General features: G+C 45.4%; 1 protein-coding gene and 1 long non-coding RNA gene across 2 annotated transcripts in view; both read right to left on the minus strand.

Moving 5' to 3' along the window:
- Positions 1-18,873, minus strand: part of Tsen2 (tRNA splicing endonuclease subunit 2) — a 59,477-nt gene extending 40,604 nt beyond the window's left edge. The window contains exon 1 of the mRNA XM_070536019.1: positions 18,737-18,873. The gene's annotated coding sequence lies outside the window, so the exon portion shown is untranslated. The remainder of the gene's footprint in view (positions 1-18,736) is intronic.
- LOC135909357 (uncharacterized) lies at positions 2,136-16,714 on the minus strand. The gene is made up of 3 exons (XR_010566696.2): positions 16,587-16,714; positions 15,529-15,664; positions 2,136-8,192 (listed from the first exon to the last, which is right to left on the minus strand). It is a non-coding gene; the product is annotated as an uncharacterized lncRNA (long non-coding RNA).
- Positions 18,874-18,912: the final 39 nt, after the last annotated feature.

The raw sequence follows: 18,912 nt of genomic DNA on the forward strand, positions 1-18,912 counted from the left end.
TACTGTTTCTGTTGTCCTTGGCAGAGATGTTGATTGTACACAGAGGAAATATATTGCTGGACAATAAAAATAACTTGTCATGACAAGGGCAATATATGGTAGAAATTATAATAGGCTATGACCAGCATTAGCGCAAGCCCTGCGGTATCTAAAAAATGAGTAAAGTGCTGGTTTTCATATGCTATAGCTGCAGTGTGCATTAAGCTCAAAACTCCCTTCTTGGCAACATAACCCAGGAATGCCCACTCCAAACACTCTTGCACATGCACTTTGACAGCATCTGCTTTGACCTACCTAATTGCATATCAGTAAAGATGCGTCTAGTTCACTAAAGACTGACAATGCTGCATTCGAATAGAAACAAACTGTTCTCGAAAAGTTCTTGAAACCAGTCAAGCAGGTTTTCGAGAACTTTTAATCTGGCAAAATGACAAAATGAAAGTTATTTGAAATAAGTGATGCAATGCTGATGAGGTTTGGGCATGCATTTCAACGTGCTTGGCCTTCATTATCTCTAGTCATAGTGAACTTGCCAAATTGGCAAGGATCTTGAATGGATTCTTCACTAGACCCAACTATTTTGTTGCTGCCCTATATTGTCTCTATAGGAAGAGTGCACAACAAAAATCTTGTGGCTTCCTGTTATCATAACACTCTATAACTTCCTTAGATGTAGGGCCATTTGATATTCACCAATAAATACTTCCACAGGATTTAGATGATGCCTTTAAATATGTGTCCCTCATGCTTACATGTAAAAGAGCACTGACATTTAACTTTTGGACTGAATTTTTTTATATCAATCTGGTTCCAAATGGCAGCTTTTATGACCACACCATGCCACTGAAAGCTGCATGTGCTTTGAGTGATTCTTTGTGTGCTAAGACTTGCTTCACTAAATAAATTTTCTTATGACTCTTCTCAAACATCTAAATTAAAATTAATTTAATTCTAGTGTTCTATAAGTCACAACCACGATACGATTACGAGGCATGCCATAGTTGCGAACTCCAGCTTAACTTTAATCGCCTGAGGTTTTTAACATGCACCCACTCCACAGTGTGCACCAAGACATAAAGACCAATGTTGTGCTGCATAGTGGTCCTAACATGCTCAGTTTTCAATGACCTAATAATGGCATCGCTTACTGATGAACAACTGCAGCATGCATCATTTGTTTGTGACCTACCATGCAATGTTGTCACCAGATTAGGGGGCCACACTGCCTTTGGCACATGTTTAAATGTTGGCGTTTAGGATATATTTGTTGCGCATAAAAGGAATTTGAAGTTTTGTAGTGTAGTTAACTGAATGACAGCTACACACGCATAAGAAAAAAATTGTGCCAGGACTACTTAAACTCTGCAGTGTTTGAGTTTGACCAATTCTTGCGATTTTGCACATTTCAGATGACTGCAGGTCATTCATTACAGTTATACCAGCTTTTGTACTTTTTAGACATGCTGTTTGCCCCGGTTTTATACAGTGATCATAGATAGCCACACCACACCATGTTGGTAGAAGAATTAAGAATTTTAGTGAAATGGGGTTGCTCCATGTTGAGGTGCACCAGCAGGTCATAGTTAAATGGAAGCCAGAAGCAGCAGCATTTTAAGGTATTGTGCCGCACCATGTAAAGTCAAATTATTGTGCCCCCCTCCACTCTCACTGGCAAAACCTGCTGGTGAAGCATTGTGAGCAAGCTTTCGAGGTATGCTGCACTCTTTCCAAAACAGCGTCCGAGGCAGCCATCTATTTTGCCTACAGGACGAAAAGTCCCTGGCCAGGAGTGCATCGAACATACGGAAATAGCTGTCAATTGTGCTGCTGAACTTCTAGAGATTTATAGTTTTGACCTCAGGTTGCAGAACACAGCAATGCTATAGCAAGCAGTGTGGTGAAAGCTGTTTCACGGCTCTACCACGGCATGCATATATTATACACAAGCATGAGGTTTTAGCAGCAATACTTAACAGTAAATTGTATTTGTACAACTTCACTCTGTCTTTAACACTGCCAGGCTTCAAAATACATGAGAAGAGGTCACTGTCTTTCATTTGATGTGTTTATACAAAAAAAAAAGTGTGTGCATGGAAGGGGTTAAGGCTCCTTTGTCAAGCCAAAATGCTTCCTGGCATGATAAAGTGAAGCCTTGTGCATTTCAGTCTGCAGTTGCTCACTGCACTTTCAAAAGCGCAATCAGCACAGAGAGCACAGGAAAACACACAAGCAATGGTTCAGCAATTTATTTGAAACAAATGCAACTTTGTTTTACAGAAAGACCACATTCCAAAAAAGCAACCACATGCATATATATGCAGACAATACAGCCAACTCATGTTAATTGTACAGATGTTAACATGCCCTTCCTTTATATGTGGAAATGTTTCAAGTCTCAAAGTGTGCCCCTACTTTGTAGCTTGTCCTTAGAACAATGGATGATTCAAACAAATGCTAAATTTAGCACCATTGCCACACTGATAGAAGAAAACTACATATTAAAATGGCAACTTCTTGGAGAACAGAAAAGGGTGTATAGTAAACTTCCAATAATCTGACTACGTTAATTTAATTTTTTCAGTTAATTCGAACCTGGCCGACGCCCATGCATTTCTATGGGATTAAACATTCATCATTTCGATCCTAAAACTGGCATGCGCCGGATAATGCGAACCTGACCAGACCCCAATAATGACCCCTTTTAGTGGCAGCGCATGTCTCAGTAGAGCTTAGGGGACAGTGAATGCATTAAACAAATGCCATCTCCTCTCTGAAATGCCTATTTTTGACCCACCCGAAAAAGATTTCCAAGGAGTAACGGTAGCTGACAATGTCCGTTTGTGGTACTTATCTGATTCTAATGAACACTTTTTGTTTTAGAAGGACATTGAGACGAAAATTGTCTAGCTGTGCAATCGATTGCGAAACTAAAACCGTGGTTGTAGCATTCGTATGCTTTACCACATATCATGGCTGTAATACGGCGAAGCTCGCTTTAGAAAATCAGCTGCCATTCTAAAAAATGAGGTACATGTAGGTTTCTACTTTGGTTTGGAGTTAAGTCATTTCTACTTTAGTTTTATACTGTGGACAAATAGAAACTTGATGCACGTTTGTTTCAGAGGCGTGTTACTCAAGCACATATTGCCGAATGAATCAACGGTGCTTCAGCAGGTTTTTGCATCTTAATTCGACCCGTCAGTCTCGTGAGGGTAGAATTAATGGAAGTTGATTGTATAAATTGCGTGATGAAGCACCAAGAAAGTTACCTTGCTCAGGTAGTGAAAAAAGCATGGAAAAAGTGCTTCACACAACATCCACTGATGTTCTATTGCCGATGCAAAAGCTGCCTCCCTTATCTGGAACAGAATAAATTCCTTTCGAAGGCAAAATAAAAAACAGAAAGAGAAGTCATCAAGGCATTCCACATCCATCTTATTCAGTCTTTACAGTGTTGCTACATCACCATTTGTTAAGCCTCCTATGCCCCAAAAAATTGTCGGAAATAAGATGACCTGATTCCCATGTTTTTCATCATCCAAGCAGTGTTTACTGTCAATTATTACTGCTTTCTGTAACCTCACCTGTAAATACTGTATGTTGACCTATATGTTAACACTGAGCTATACGATAAGCTTAGTGAAAGTTAAAAAAGAATACTGGATGTTCATTTCTGTTTTTTTTAGACATAAGAAGGGGTGCGTAAAAGTGAGCCACATTTGCAAAATGCTTGAATAAACAGCAACTACCCTGGTCATGCACTAATTGTGGCCATGCTGACCCTGCAAACTTCTTAATCCCATCCATCCACCTAACTTTCTGCCGCCCCCTGCTACGCTTCCCCTCTCTTGGAATCCAGTCCATAACCCTTAATGACCATCGGTTATCTTCCCTCCTCATTACATGCCCTGCCCATGCCGATTTTTCTTGATTTCAAATAAGATATCAATACCTCGCGTTTGTTCCCTCACCCAATCTGCTCTCATCTTATCCCCTTAACGTTACACCCATCATTCTTCTTTCCATAGCTCGATGTGTCGTCCTCAGTTTAAGTAGAACCCTTTTTATAAGCCTCCAGGTTTCTGCGCCGTAGGTGAGTACTGGTAAGACACACCAGTTATACACTTTTCTCTTCAGGGATAATGGCAACCTGCTGTTCATGATCTGAGAATGCCTGCCAAACGCACCCCAGCCTATTCTTATTCTTCTGATTATTTTAGTCTCATGATCTGGACTCGCGGTCACTGCCTGCCCTAAGTAGATGTATTCCCTTACCACTTCCAGTGCCTCGCTACCTATCGTAAACTGCTGTTCTCTTCCGAGACTGTTAAAAATTACTTTAGTTTTCTGCAGATTAATTTTCAGACCTACCATTCTGCTTTGCCTCTCTGGGTCAGTGAGCATGCATTGCAATTGGTCCCCTGAGTTACTAAGCAAGGCAATATCATCAGCGAATTGCAAGTAACTAAGGTATTCTCCATTAACTCTTATCCCCAATTCTTCCCAATCCAGGTCTCTGAATACCTCCTGTAAACATGCTGTGAATAGCATTGGAGAGTTCGTATCTTCCTGCCTGACACCCTTCTTTATTGGGATTTTGTTGCTTTCTTTATGAAGGACTACGGTGGCTGTGGAGCCGCTGTAGATATCTTTCAGTATTTTTACATATGGCTCGTCTACACCCCAATTCCATAATGCCTGCATGACTGCTGAGGTTTTGACTGAATCAAACACTTTCTTGTAATCAATGAAAGCTATGTATAAGGTGTGGTATTAAAATGACATCTTTCGTCTCCTGCGATAGCTTACTGGTATCCTGTCTAACGAAGTTACAACCTACTTCTATTGCACACTCCTTAATGATGGCCATAAGATTTTCGTTCATTGCTTCAACCCTAAGGTTCTCTTCCCGAGTTAAAGCCCTATACCTCTTCTGTAGCTTGATCCGAAATTCCTCTATTTTCCCTCTTACCGCTAACTAATTGATCGGCTTCTTATGTACCAGTTTTTTAGAGCGCAGCTCTTTGGCGTCCGTTCCTGGGTTTCGCGTCGTCGTCGGCGTTGTCGTCGGCCTCGTAACCAGCTCGCCTCCGCCGCCGCGCATGCGCCGCTGCTCCGCCGCCGCGCATGCGCGCTGTCGGCTCTCCGGGCGAGGGAGGATGATGGAAGGGAGGAGGAGAGACTGTGAAGGAGGGCTGGCTACACAAATGGCTCTTTGGCGTCCGTTCCTGGGTTTCGCGTCGTCGTCGGCCTCGTAACCAGCTCCGCCCCCCTTTCATCCCCCCAGCGCTAGCAGCGACCGACTGATACCGCTTTCGTGAGTCCGCTACCGCACTCACGAAAGACGTCGTGCACTTCCTGCAACTCGCATTAACCGTCCATCGATCCACACCGATGTTAGTAGTGGGGGACTTTAATGTTGACATAAAGACAAACAGCAATTTCCTATTTCATTCCCTCCTCAAGTCTAGGCTAATTCGAGATCTTGCCATCCTATGGTCACTGCAGCGCACCTTGCCGAGCACGTACACATCTTGTATGATGCCAGGGTTAGCACAGGGTATGAGGTCCATTTCATTTTTAGTCTCGCCATTGGGACTCCTCCACGTCCACTTTCGGTTATCTTGCTTGCGGAAGAAGGTATTCATTGTCCGCAAATTATTCCGTTTTGCAAACTCTACTAATAACTCTCCCCTACTATTCCTAGAACCTTTGCCATATTCCCCCACTGACTTTTCTCCAGCCTGCTTCTTGCCTACCCTGGCATTGAAGTCGCCCATCAGTATAGTGTATTTTGTTTTGACTTTACCTATCGCCAATTCCACGTCTTCATAGAAGCTTTCGACTTCCTGGTTATCATTACTAGATGTACGGGTGTAGACCTGTATGACCTCAATTTGTACCTCTTATTAAGTTTCACAGCAAGACCTGCCACCCTATCGTTAATGCTACACAATTCCTGTATGTTACCAGCTATATCCTTATTAAACAGGAATCCGACTCCTAGTTCTCATCTCTCTGCTAAGCCTTGGTGGCACAGCATGTGCCCGCTTTTTTAGCACTGTATATGCTTCATTTGTCCTCCCAACCTCACTGAGCTCTATTATATCCCATTTAATGCCCGCTAATTCCTCCAATAGCACTGTTAGACTCTCCTCACTGGAAAACATTATAGCGTTAAACACTGCCAGGTTCAGATTCCAATACCAGCCTGTCCAGATCCAGAGATTCTTAGCACGCTCTGCTGCATCACAGGTCTGACCACCGCAATGGTCAGTTGCTTTGTAGCTGCTGGGGACTGAGGGCCGGGATTTGATTGTTCTATTCATATAGAAGGTTGTGGCCAAGTACTGCACCAAGGTGGCCAATCCTGCTCTGGTGAGGGAGTGCATTACCGGTTCTGGTCACCGGGGTCAGGCCACCAGGCCTGTTTATACAGCTGTATCAACATGTGGATTTTTTTTTATTCAGTGGAAAATTGCGTGGCACCGGGATTTGAACCACAGTGCTTTTGCACATGAGGCAGATGCTCTACCTCTATGCTATCGCATCGGGGCGCAAGTAGTAAGTAATTATACAGAAAGCGTTTTATGTACTGTAATTGGAGGATTGGAGTAGATTAGTTCGACCACTCAAGGAGTGGGAATGGTTCAACTGTCAGAACTCCGACAAAAGGACTGGAATCACATAAACCACAACTCTGAAGGAATGAAGTGGGAATAGAATGGAGCGCCCCCACTCTGCAATTCTGCGCCATGCCGATATATCCTGTTCTTGGGCAATGCCAACGCAGCTCTAGAACCACAAAGACGACCGCACTACCAGGGCGAAACACATCAAAGGCCCGTCAGCGGCTGCATGAGCACGTGCTGCTAACGAGCAATTCTGCACAACACGCACACACACACACACATATATACACACGCAGTGCACAGACTGGTACCCTAGGTAGGGGCTAGGACTCGCAAAAACTATGGTGTTATCCACAACTGTGACGAGTACCAGGCCGCCGAACTCCTTGCCCTGTGCACGTTGCTGTCTATCTTCATGAGCCTAGATCCTGATGCAACCACTGGTGCCACGCTGCTATTTTCAAAGGCCACCACTAGGTGAAGCGCCAGGGACCGCCCAGGCCAGGGGACATCGGCTTGGTCCGATACCCAAACGACAGTAAACTTCGAATTGACAGGACTACAAATTGGATTAGTAAATTCTTAAAGAGACACTAAAGTGAAAAATGATTTCTTCTGCATCAGTAAATTACCGTTCTACAACACCAAAAACACCACTCTTACATCGATAAGACGTTTGGTAAGCCAGAAAAAGCGCAAAAACGAAATACGGGTGGCGACGCCTACTTAAGTTCCCGCACCTAGGGGCTGTGACGTCTTGGATTTTGATGACATCTTCTAGGGCCTACTAATTATATATCGCGGTACAGATTGACTACATTGTGTTCTAAAGGAACCAAATATTAAACATGCCAAGTTTCGGGAACCTTTATTCAGCCAACGTGGCCCAAATGCGAAAACATACTTTGGAATCCCTGACGTCACGCTGACATACCGGCGCTCGGGTTTCGGCACGAAATTCAAATACTGATACTTGGAACTTCATTTTCTCATCTATTAATCAAACTATCTTTTTGAAATGACTGCGTGCAGGGTTCTCAAACAACGCTGCATTAGTTTAAATTGATTTATTGTTTCACTTTAAAGTCCCTTTAACTAACCGGTACCAATTTGTAACTACTAATTAACTTTCTTCTCCGCGATCGCTAGTAAGATCTGGTGTGCCACAAAGCTCTGTATTGGGACCAATTTTATTCCACCACAAACATGGCTCCACACAATAGTTTTGTTTGAAAACATATGTGAGTACATACGCTTGTATTTGACAGCGAGAATAATTAAGAGTCAGTAAGCAATGTCAAATACATGCAATCTGGCTTACAAAACAAAAGGAACTGGTCACTATTTAGTAACAGTTTTCCTTTGTGTGAAACAACTTCAGCCTTGAAAAGTTCCTCATTCTACAAAGGTTTTTATAGTGAAATATAGAAATATCTGGATGTATTTGAGTTATCACCTGGCCCAAGGAACTTCTAGTGGCAGCCTGTCTCGATCTCGCAATTCCTGGCACTGCCCAATATACAGCATGCTTGACTGCTGCAGTGGTCAAGTGCTCTGCAGCTGTAGGAAACCGAGGGATAAGGGTTGATTGCACAATTTATGGCATTTCCAAATTTTTAACTTAGTACCATCTCTATACTATGTTGACACTATGCCACTAGACCATTGCTGTGCTGCAGTCATCATAATATTAATTACTCATCGTATACACAAGCTATACAACTGTTTAGGCAAAATTTAAAACTGCGCGAGGAAGACAGGACGTGAACTGAAACATAGACACACACAAAGCACAGGCTTCCAACTGGTTTTATTTTGTGAAAGCAAAGAATATATAAGGTACTTCAATATAGCAAAACAAGGAGCAATTGCAAATAATTTGCGCACGAGGTATTGACGAAAAATATCAAGGCCATGTATGCATTAAGAGTGCAGGAGCGTCTTAATGTGCCAATCTAAGACTTTAATTCTTTCCTTGAGAATCTCCTCTTGCAGTGCAGGAGCTGCGACAGCAAAAGCTGCCTGCCTTATGAGGAACAGAATAAATTCCTTTCGAAGGCAAAGGCAAACTCAAGAACAGAAAGAGAAGTCATCAAGGCATTCCACATCGCTAAAAGTTGTGACAAGTTAGCTCACCTTTTTGATCCCTATCAAGGAAAGAAATAGAATTCTTAGATGGGCACATTGGGACTCTACTGCGCTCTTAATGCACAGGTGGCCTTGCTATTTTTTGTCACTGCCTCGTGCACAATTTATTTGCGAATGTTCTTTGTTTTACCATTTTGAAGAACCTTATAAACTCTCTGCCTTCACCAAACAAAGCCAGTCGGAAGTCTACACTTTGTGCATGCATCTATGTTTTTGTTCATGTCCTGTCTTCCTCGCAGAGTTTAAAATTTTGCTGAAGCTACGAGCTGATTAGCCCAAAACATGCCTTACTTCAGTGTACAGCTGGACTTGTTGGTAAAGCTACACAATGCAGCTCAAGTGTGTGTCCGCTCTTCCATGTTCTCATGATGTGGCTCAGCCTTGAGTGCAAGTGTAGTTTCAATACTGGCTACTATATTTTGATGACTAATATAATTTCTATCTTCAACTTCCAGCCAGACAGAGTACCTCATACTACATTCTGAACATTGCTGCAGTGTAGCAGGATTTCTGTCTAATGCATTGGCCCCTACCACCAAATGCCTGAGAAATTTAAAAAAAATTATGTAGATTCCAAGCACAGTGGGGATTCATGTTACAGGAGGCATACTGTAGGTAAATGGCTACATAGTGTTGGTTCGGGTTCTTCCAAACATTGCAGTGTTGACCAATGTGTTTGTGTATGGTGAGTGATTGCATATATGACACGAGCTTTGTGAGGAGAGTACGAATACAAAGGCATGGTTTCTTTGCCTCTTTCCTAACACTTTGTGGCGGCTGCTGTTTTGACGAGTGGAAAACTTGGCTTATGCAGTATGCGCAAATGGGTTTGAGACTTTTAAGACCAAATTCCTTGAGGCAAAGTTTAGCATGGAGCCAGTTTTGTCACAAGGAAGTTATTCCTACTCACACATGCCTGTTTTTTTCACTTAGTTTCAGGTCCACCTAAATTATTGCCTTCATGACAGCCGTCACATATAATATGGTAGGATCAAGCTTTGTATTAATCATTCGAGTATTGAAATCTAAAAGTTTGCAGGAGTGTAAAAGGACAGGAGGACAAGAGGAGAGAGGAGAAGAGAGGTTGCAGTGTAACAGAAATAGGCAAGCACTAATTGAGCGACAAGACCACTGGACACAGGAAAAGCAGATTTAGCTGAAACACAGCAGCCTGTAAGGGAGAGACGGAACATAATTCTTTGTGAAGCTTAGTCTGCATCACAGTTTTATATACCATCGGAGATCATGAACATGCCAGAGGCAAAGCATACTGTTACGGGGATGTTAGGAGTATAGAAAGACTGTATTTACAATATATATAGTGACGGTTGAGAAGGCAGCAAAACTATGATTAATGAAACGAGCGTTTTATTGGGCGAACTTGTGCCCTCAAAAGAGGCTACACTCAAAGAAGGATGGTAGCGGCGAACACGATCGGGGGTCGTCGAAAATCTGATGAGCGGGTCAAGCGCGTCGGCTTTTATACATCTGTCGTCGAATGTTCCAGAGCAGTCACTGGGACCTGCGTGCCTTCCACAATGTTTCACATTATTTGCATCGCGCACACATGCAATCAGATAACACAAGTTGCGGTGAAAGACAGTGGACGGAACCATCGATAACATTCCAGAAACTTCTTTTACATGCAGGCATGTCCTGTGCTGTGCGATAACATTTGGGCGAGAAGTGGTCGCCCAATAAAGATGAAGTACACGTGTCAATATACAAGATGAGGCAGAGTAGTTAAGATGGCTGACCACCAACAGCACGCAGCAGCCAGTGTGCTGCGGTCTTCTTCCTCTCTTTTTTCATCCTTCCGTAACAGGACCCCCGGGTGGTGAAGCGCCGTCTCGGCTCATGGTAGGCAAAGAATCGCGAGCGAAGTATGGCTTCAGCCGCGAAACATGCACGACGTCAACAGGCGTCGGACTTGAGGATGCATCAAACTGAAGCGGCGAAATCTCGTAATTTACGTCGTTAACTTGACTTAGGACTTCATAAGGCCCTGTGTAGCGAGAGAGACGCTTCTGGGAGAGGCCAACCCGACGACATGGTGACCAAAGGAGCATCCAAGCACCTGGCGCAAACTTAACATCACGATGGCACAGTCATAACTCTTTTGGTATATGCTGCGGGGCTAATAAACGAGATCGGGTGACTTGACATGCCCTGTGAGCGCGATCGATGACTTTACGAGCATACTCAGTTGCAACACGTGGCACAGAAGGGAGGATGGTGTCAAAGGGCAAAGTGGGGTCACGACCATACAAAAGATAAAAGGGTGAATATCCTGCAGTGTCACTTCGGGACAAGTTATACACAAACGGCACGTAGGCCAGCGTGGCGTCCCAGTCGTGGTGATCGTTGGAGACCTACATTGACAGCATCTCTGTGATTGTTCGGTTGAGACATTCCATAAGACCGTTTGTTTGTGGGTGGTAGGCGGTGGACAGCTTATGCTCAGTGGCACAAGAGCGAACGAGATCATCGACAACTAGAGACAAGAATGAGCAGCTGCGGTCTGTAATAACTGTCGAGGTGCACCATGGTGGAGAATGACGTCGTGGAGGAGAATATCGACGATGTCTGTTGCACAACTAGTCGGCAATGCCTTTGTTATCGCATAGCGTGTCATGTAATCAGTAGCGATGGCAATCGACTTGTTAGCTCTAGTTGTCGTCGGAAAAGTGCCAGGTGTGTCAAGGCCTAAGCAAGAGAACGGTTCACAGGGAAGTTCAACTGGATGGAGTCATCCGACAGGTGGTAGGGGAGGTTTCTTCCAGCACTGACACAATTCGTAAGTTGCAACATAACAGTGCACAAAGCAGTAGAGACCTGGCCAGAAGAACCAGCGTTGTACATGATTGTATGTATGCAAAACTTCAAGGTGTCCCACCGTTGGTGCATCGTGAAGTTGTTCAAGAGCAACAGATTGCAGATGATGAGCACGGCGAAGGAGCAAGTCAGGGCCATCAGCATTCATATTGCGGTGGTAGAAGATGCCGTTGCGCAGCAAGAACATGCGGCATGTGCCGTCAGTGCTGTCGGAGTGATTGCACTCCGGCAATGATGGACTGTAAGGACTCGTAGCGTTGTTCGGTGCGCATGTCAGTCATGTCAGTGAAAGCCATCACGCAGGTCACCGGATCATGCACAGAAGGATCAAGTGGATCCACGGGGTGACAAGAGGCAGTTAGTGTCTTTGTGGAGGCATCCAGTCTTGTAATTGACAATAAAGGAAAATTCCTGGAGCCACAAAGCCCAGCCACCAAGCCGTCTTGTCGGGTCCCAAAGGGAAGACAGCCGGCAGAGTGCGTGGTGGTCTGTAACGACCAAAAATGTACGGCCGTACAAATATGGCCGGAACTTGACGACAGCCCAAACTAAAGCGAAGCACTCCCACTCGGTGATGGGGTAATTTCTCTCGGCAGGTGACAGCAGGCGGCTGGCGTAAGCTATCACACACTCCGTACCATTCTGTTGTTGATCGAGAACAGCGCCGATGCCATGTCCGCTTGCGCCAGTGTGGACTTTGGTCGGTGCAGATGGATCAAAGTGGGCAAGTATGGGAAGGGTGGTCAGAAACCTGATGAGAGCGGCAAACGCATGAGCCTGCTCCGGGCCCCATGAGAATGGTGTGTTCTTCTTTTTGATCTGTCAAAGGCCGAGCAATGTTGGCAAGGTTTTTGATGAAACGATGAAAGTAAGAACACAGGCCGAAGAAGCAGCGCACGTCAGAAGCAGAATGTGGCACAGGGAAACTGCGTACGGCACGAACTTTTTCCGAATCTGGTTGGACACCGGATGCGTCAATGAGGTGCCCCAACACGGTAATCTGACGGCGCCCAAATTGACACTTTGTGGAGTTGGAGGCCAGCTTTTCAGAAGACCGCAATAATGGCAGAGTCGGGTAAGGCAGCTGCCCAACATGGGAGAAAAAACAGCTTCGGCAAGGTAACAAAGACAGGTAGTCCATTTGTAGCATCGCAGAAGAGAGTCCATCACAAGTTCAAATGTCGCAGGAGCATCGCATAGGCAAAAGGGCATGACTTTGAATTGATATAAGCCATCCAGTGTGATGAAGGCTGTCTTCTCCAACCATTTCATCAACCGAAATCTGCCAGTAGCTGGATCGAAGATCGATGGACGATAAGTATTTAGCTCTGTGCAAGCAGTCCAAGGCGTCATCGATGCATGGTAGTGGGTAGACGTCTTTTCGCGTGATCTCATTTAAGTGGCAATAATCGACGAAAATATGCCACGCACCATCTTCCTTTTTTCACACGGATGACAGGCGTAGGGCTGGCTGATGGCTCGATGACCCCTTTGCGGAGCGTTTTGCCCACCTCTGATTGGATGACTCGACGTTCAGCATGCGATGTACGATAGGGACGCTGACAAATAGGATTTGTGTCTCCAGTGTTTATATGGTAGTGAACAACAGATGTTCAGCCTAAAGGCCTGTTGCCAAAATCAAAGTTTCCACTGTACGATTCAAGCAGGAGACGTATGTGCCTGGCCTGTACAGAGGTAAGGTTAAGTGCAGTCATTTTCACAAAGTCGTCCATTAAGGAACCAGAGCTGGGCACTGCGATTGGCACTAATAAACCACTCTCAGAATTCAGACTCTCAATATCAAATTCAGAACCACTAGAAACGCTGTCCAAGAACATGCTAGCCGGAATCACTTGAGGGCACAGGCTGAAATTCAGAAGTAAAACAATGTCATTATTAGTAACCGTGACCTGTTGGCGTTGCCGTTGCAGCAGTAGTGGGAAGTCTGGCGAATGGTTGCAAGACGCATCAGTTTTTGGCGTGCTGGAATTGTCGGCACTCTTTAAAGATAACATCAACTGTATAGGAGCTTTTGCACATGAGCAGATTAAAGGCGTCGTCAGCAATCCTTAAGCACATGCCCGACCTTCTCAGCTTCTGTCATGTCGTGATCGGGTTTGCTTTACGACAAAGTGCCAGCATGTCTTGGATGTACAAGAGATAGGACTCCATGGGGGATTGGGCACAGGAGGCCTGTTCCTGTTTTGTGTCAATTTTACAGCCAGCTGGTTTGCCAAACAAATCTGTCAACTTCTCTTTGCATTGGTCCCAGCTGGTTAGCTCCTCTTCGTGGTTTTCATACCACACATTTGCCGTGCCTCTTAGGTAGAACAACAGGTTAACTAGCACACGCGTGGGGTCCCATCTGTTGATTCCACTCACACGTTCGTACATAGCCACCCACTTTTCAACATCGGTGCCATTGGTCCCACAGAAAGTTCCAGGATCCTTGGGTTGCGCAACCACAACCTTGGCTATGCCCGATGACAAGGTACAGCAAGATGCTACTTTACCCCCAGATGTCACCTGTTATGACATTTCAAGGCAGCGAGACTGAGAGTGCACTGTATTCAGCAGCACTGACAACCATGATGTAGAGGATTGACTTTACCCCTATGTACAACACATCAGCAGAATAAGAACAAGGAAATGCCCCACACAGGTGCATGGCACTAAACTGGACACACTACCTGCTGTATGCAAGAGAGAATGAGGAAGAATGAGCTTCCCGTTACACCTGAGCACCTACCTACAACTGCTTTTATGGGCACAGCATTGAAGCTGCAATTGCGGTAATGCCTAACACCACATGAAATACAAAGCACACTACGTCAACACAGAGAAACCAAAACAACTGCACACACTTCTCACCGAAGTAGACGCAACACCTGCTTTGTTGCATCTGAGCTGAAACGGGTGAATCCCAAACTCTGTGTCACATAACATCTGAACAAATTAGCTGCTACGAGAGAACCAATGAGATTAATCTGGCGCGCTATGCATGCATCTTTAGCCTAATGGGTAAAGAATTGGGCTGCTGCACTAAAGACCCAGATTAACGACTCACCATCAGGCACATTACTAACTATTATTGAGCCTATCTGACTGGATGTACGAAGAAGCCAGGAGACAGCTCATGATAATGCTTTGCATAAGAGACAACGAAGCTGAACCCACGTTTTCTCCCTTGTGCTTGCAATGCTCTACCAAGTGAGCTTCAATGGCAGTTTTCCCAATGTCAATTTTCTTGGATAGCTGCGCATATGTACTAAGCATAGCCGTGGGAGTGCTAGGCAGCAGCACTCACAGTTATGATGGCAGACGTGTAGTATCCTTTAAAACACCCGCGTTACAAAGCACATGATCTTAGAAGCTGACAACTGGCTAATAAACACTCGTTTTCTACCATGAGGCCCCAAGGCAGCCGAAATCAAAACATTTGTATCTTATGAGCGAGAAAAATCAGGGGAATCATGCAGCTCAATTTTTTGTTTATAACAAGCATGTGATGGCAACAGAAAATGAAGCAACAGTGATATATATAGAAAAATGGGTTAGAGCTGACGACAATCACTGGCAGCTCACACTATAATGCTTTCTCTACAATTTATTGTCTCAAGACATCTGGCAGGAAATCCTCTGGATTCTTCTTCTACTATGTCTTTTGCAAATGAAATTTTAAATGTGTGTAATACTTCATGGCAACTTAGAACACTTAAATGGTTAAGCATCTCCATACCTTAAATTTGTGGACCAGCTTTGTCACCTTTCTAGAACAATAACTCTCTGGTGTCATACATCACTCAAACCAACTAATTCTCACTCAAACCACTACTTATTAAATCTACCTTTAGATGAGCAGTACCTGCATTAGACACAGCTGCATACCCTTTTAGCAAATGGATATACATACCACGCTCAGACTGAGCAAACCAAACAAACCAACAGCAACCAGTACTTGTTTCCATTTGTCTTCCACGAGGCAGAGACAGGCCAGGTCTCGATAAACACAACAAATATAAGGTGCAGGCAGAGGAAATAAGCAGAAGCTGTAAAGACAGCAGCAAAGTGAAACAAATTAGACAAATTTGCACACAGTCAGCGATCTGGGCCGAGGACAATGCACAACGTTACTGCCACAATGAGAAGCAAATGCTCCTCATGCAACAAGAAAAAACACGTTTTAGCTGTAAACAGCACGACTGCGCGGAGTTGGTTGTTATTCTAAAAACAGCACATACAACAATTAAAGCAGACAAATTACTCGTGTCATCTGTCTTCCTGCTGTTTTTACAATATCGGTCACGGTTGCAAAGCTACGCACATGATCTATGAACGAAAGCAACGGACGTGCATATAAAGCTTGGTGAGCCGATTCATACTAATATATGTTTAATTTTGAAAGTTGCCATAGTGATAGTAGCAGCAGCAGTAAAGTGGTCTCGTTTACCAGCTCGCTCACAACGTACGCATTGTATGATTTAACTCCACGGATCGCAAAGGAGCTACTCAGAAGCTTCAAGTGAAGGAAATACGCTTTCGTTATCTCACTGAAACGAATGAAAGCCTCTGACGCCCATACCGCGGTCAGCAGTGAGAAAGGTAATTAAATGCAGCCATGCGCTGCATGGGTAAATAGGAAGGGCATAGCGTAGTCATCCCATAGAGATGAAGAAAAATAGACTTAAGAGCGCGATAAACATCATAGGACGACATCCACGCTAGTTGAGTGAATGCATTTCTGGCGCGTGGAAGATGTCGCTGTTTTTTTGTTAATTTTTTTACATCGGTGCAACGCGTAGGAACTGCAGTGTTGAAGGCACGAACGAATAAATTATACTGCGATCACTGCGGGACCTGCGACAACCGTTTCGTGTTCCTTCGAATTTCGAGATCACATCGACCACAGCTCGAATGCGCAACCGGTTTTTTACATGTCAGCAAGAGAACGGGTAATCGCACAACACTTACCGTTGCTCCAAGTACGTCGCGGTAGCACCAGCAGCTGGGCAACAAATGTCATCAAGCCCTGGCCCACCGCAGAGTCCGCAACTTGAAGCTTCTAAGCATTCGCCAAAAACTAAAAGCGGACCACAGCCATACGTACGCGCGCGAACGAGACGCAAGCCATGCGTCTGAGTTCGAGAGTAGTTATTTCAGAAACGCAAAAACAAACAACAATGTGACGTCACATCCGGTAAAGTCAACTTGTCCTCCTTTCTCACCTTCTCTCAGCTAACGCATGCGCAGCGACCACGGAGCACTCGGGGGCGATGTTCAGGTCCCGAGAAGCCCATTCTGCAGTGGCGCCGCCTAAAGTTCAGTCGTTTCAGTTTCAGCAGCAAAATGTTCGCAAAAATGCGAACCAGATTTTAATAAAATATTTAGTTGAAATATAAAAGTATTTTCTACCTTTGTATTTCTTTTTTCTTCTCTAACATTATGGCGTCAGGTCTCGCGTCAAGTTCGTCTGCTAGTGCAAGGGCTAGTGACGGTACATTCCAGTGACGGCTAGTGCAAATTTCTATGATGCGACCCTTTTTGCCTTTTTGCGGAGCAGCTTATTCTAGAGGAACGAGATGGCACTTTCGTCGGCGATCCGCACGTCGCCTCAGCTGTAGGTGTACTGATGAGACGTTCATTTGAGGGATCGCCAGTCGTCGATTGTGTATGCGAGCATGCGCGAGAGAGAAAATCTGGGGGCTTTTGCTCCTTGAGTATATGACTCTGCATAGGCACTTAAGGTTTCGTTGTATGCGTTTGTCCCCTAGACATGCCGGCATTGCAGGGTGAGGTCGAGTTTGTTTACGCTCCGCCGCTGGCTGCCGGCGCGGTGAGGCAGGTCACGGACGCCCCATTTGGTGATCACTGTGTCTGAAGGGGCAATGTTCTGAATGGTGTTGTATAAATCGCGGGTCGCTTTTTCCTCGTGACGATAGCTTGGACATTTACAAGCACTGCTCCAGGAGGGCACATGTAACTATGGCGGCAAACGGAGGCCTCAGGAGAGCACCGGAGGTTATACTAAAGCAGGCGGCGCAGGATCTCGAGGGCACCCAAGGGTTAGCGGGGGGATCAAAGCTGGAACCAGGGTGGCCCGTGGGTTGAGGCTGCGGAGGCCGAAGCGTGCCAGGGGGCGTTCGCATAAAAAATTGCCACTCCGCGATAGCGGGCAGCCGATCTTATACACCCCTGGCAAGTGCAGGCATCGGCGGCGTCCTGGAGGCGTCGTTTGGTGTCCCGGAGGCGCCGCCAATAATGCGAAATAATGACACGTTGTTACAATTAGTAAAAAAAAACACGATTGAATAAATATAAATAGTTCAGCTCTACCGCACCCCGCGAATTCTGCAACACCAGTCAGAACTTTGCCTCTGAAGGTACGTTGGACAGACTTCCTTGCGCCTGCGGCACTGGTGCTGGGTCAGTCATCGTTACCGGCGGCCTTTCAGCCTCTTGCGTTCAACCGCTCTGCTCTACGTTTTAGATTGTCAATATATGCGGCCCAGGCTCTACTACAGTCGCTCCCACAGAAACATCTGTGATGTTATTTACAAGGTATGTACCATCGCCATAAGGCGCGAGAACGCTACGATGCGCCATCACTGACTTAGCCCGCTGCTTCACCTATTTTACCGCGCCGGCAGCCAGCGTCCGAGCGTAAACAAACTCGACCACACTTCGCGATGAGCCCACAACACGCACTAGAAGCCTCCTACGTAGTTCCTAGGCAGAGCGCCATGCATGAGGCCCTCCGTGCTTGAGCCAAAAGCCCCCATATTTTCTCTCTCGTGCCCTCTATTACTCGCGCCTGCGCACAAACGACTGCCGACCCCTCAAATGAACGTCTCGTGGTGTACTGTGGCCATGACTGTGGCCTCAGCAACAGCGAGGCGCTGCAACAGCGCACGAATACGAAACAATTGCCGCTTCCACCTTGCGTCTGTGCGATCAGCAGTCGGAAATGCTACGTAGTTGTCGCTAACGCACTGTGCCGCAATCAATGCTGGATTGAAGACGCGTGCAGTAGTTGGGCTGCAAAAATTGTGACCGACATTTTTAAGGAAATGGGATGAATCGGTGTTGCCAAGTTCGCGGACCCTTGCTGCAACTGTACGTACGTTTTACCGGCACTTCGCAATGTACGGCTTTCTTCGAGGATACAGAAATTTCCTCATCCGCCAGCGTTGTATCGCTAACCTTCAAAGAAAGTGCTTCAGCCCGGAACGTCGGGAAGAGTGAGTATACTGCTCGTTAAACAATGACAAAGGGAGTAGCGCCGCAGTACGTTTCCCGC

Source organism: Dermacentor albipictus, chromosome 3 (assembly GCF_038994185.2).
Source record: "Dermacentor albipictus isolate Rhodes 1998 colony chromosome 3, USDA_Dalb.pri_finalv2, whole genome shotgun sequence".
NCBI classification, from domain to species: Eukaryota; Metazoa; Arthropoda; class Arachnida; order Ixodida; family Ixodidae; genus Dermacentor; species Dermacentor albipictus.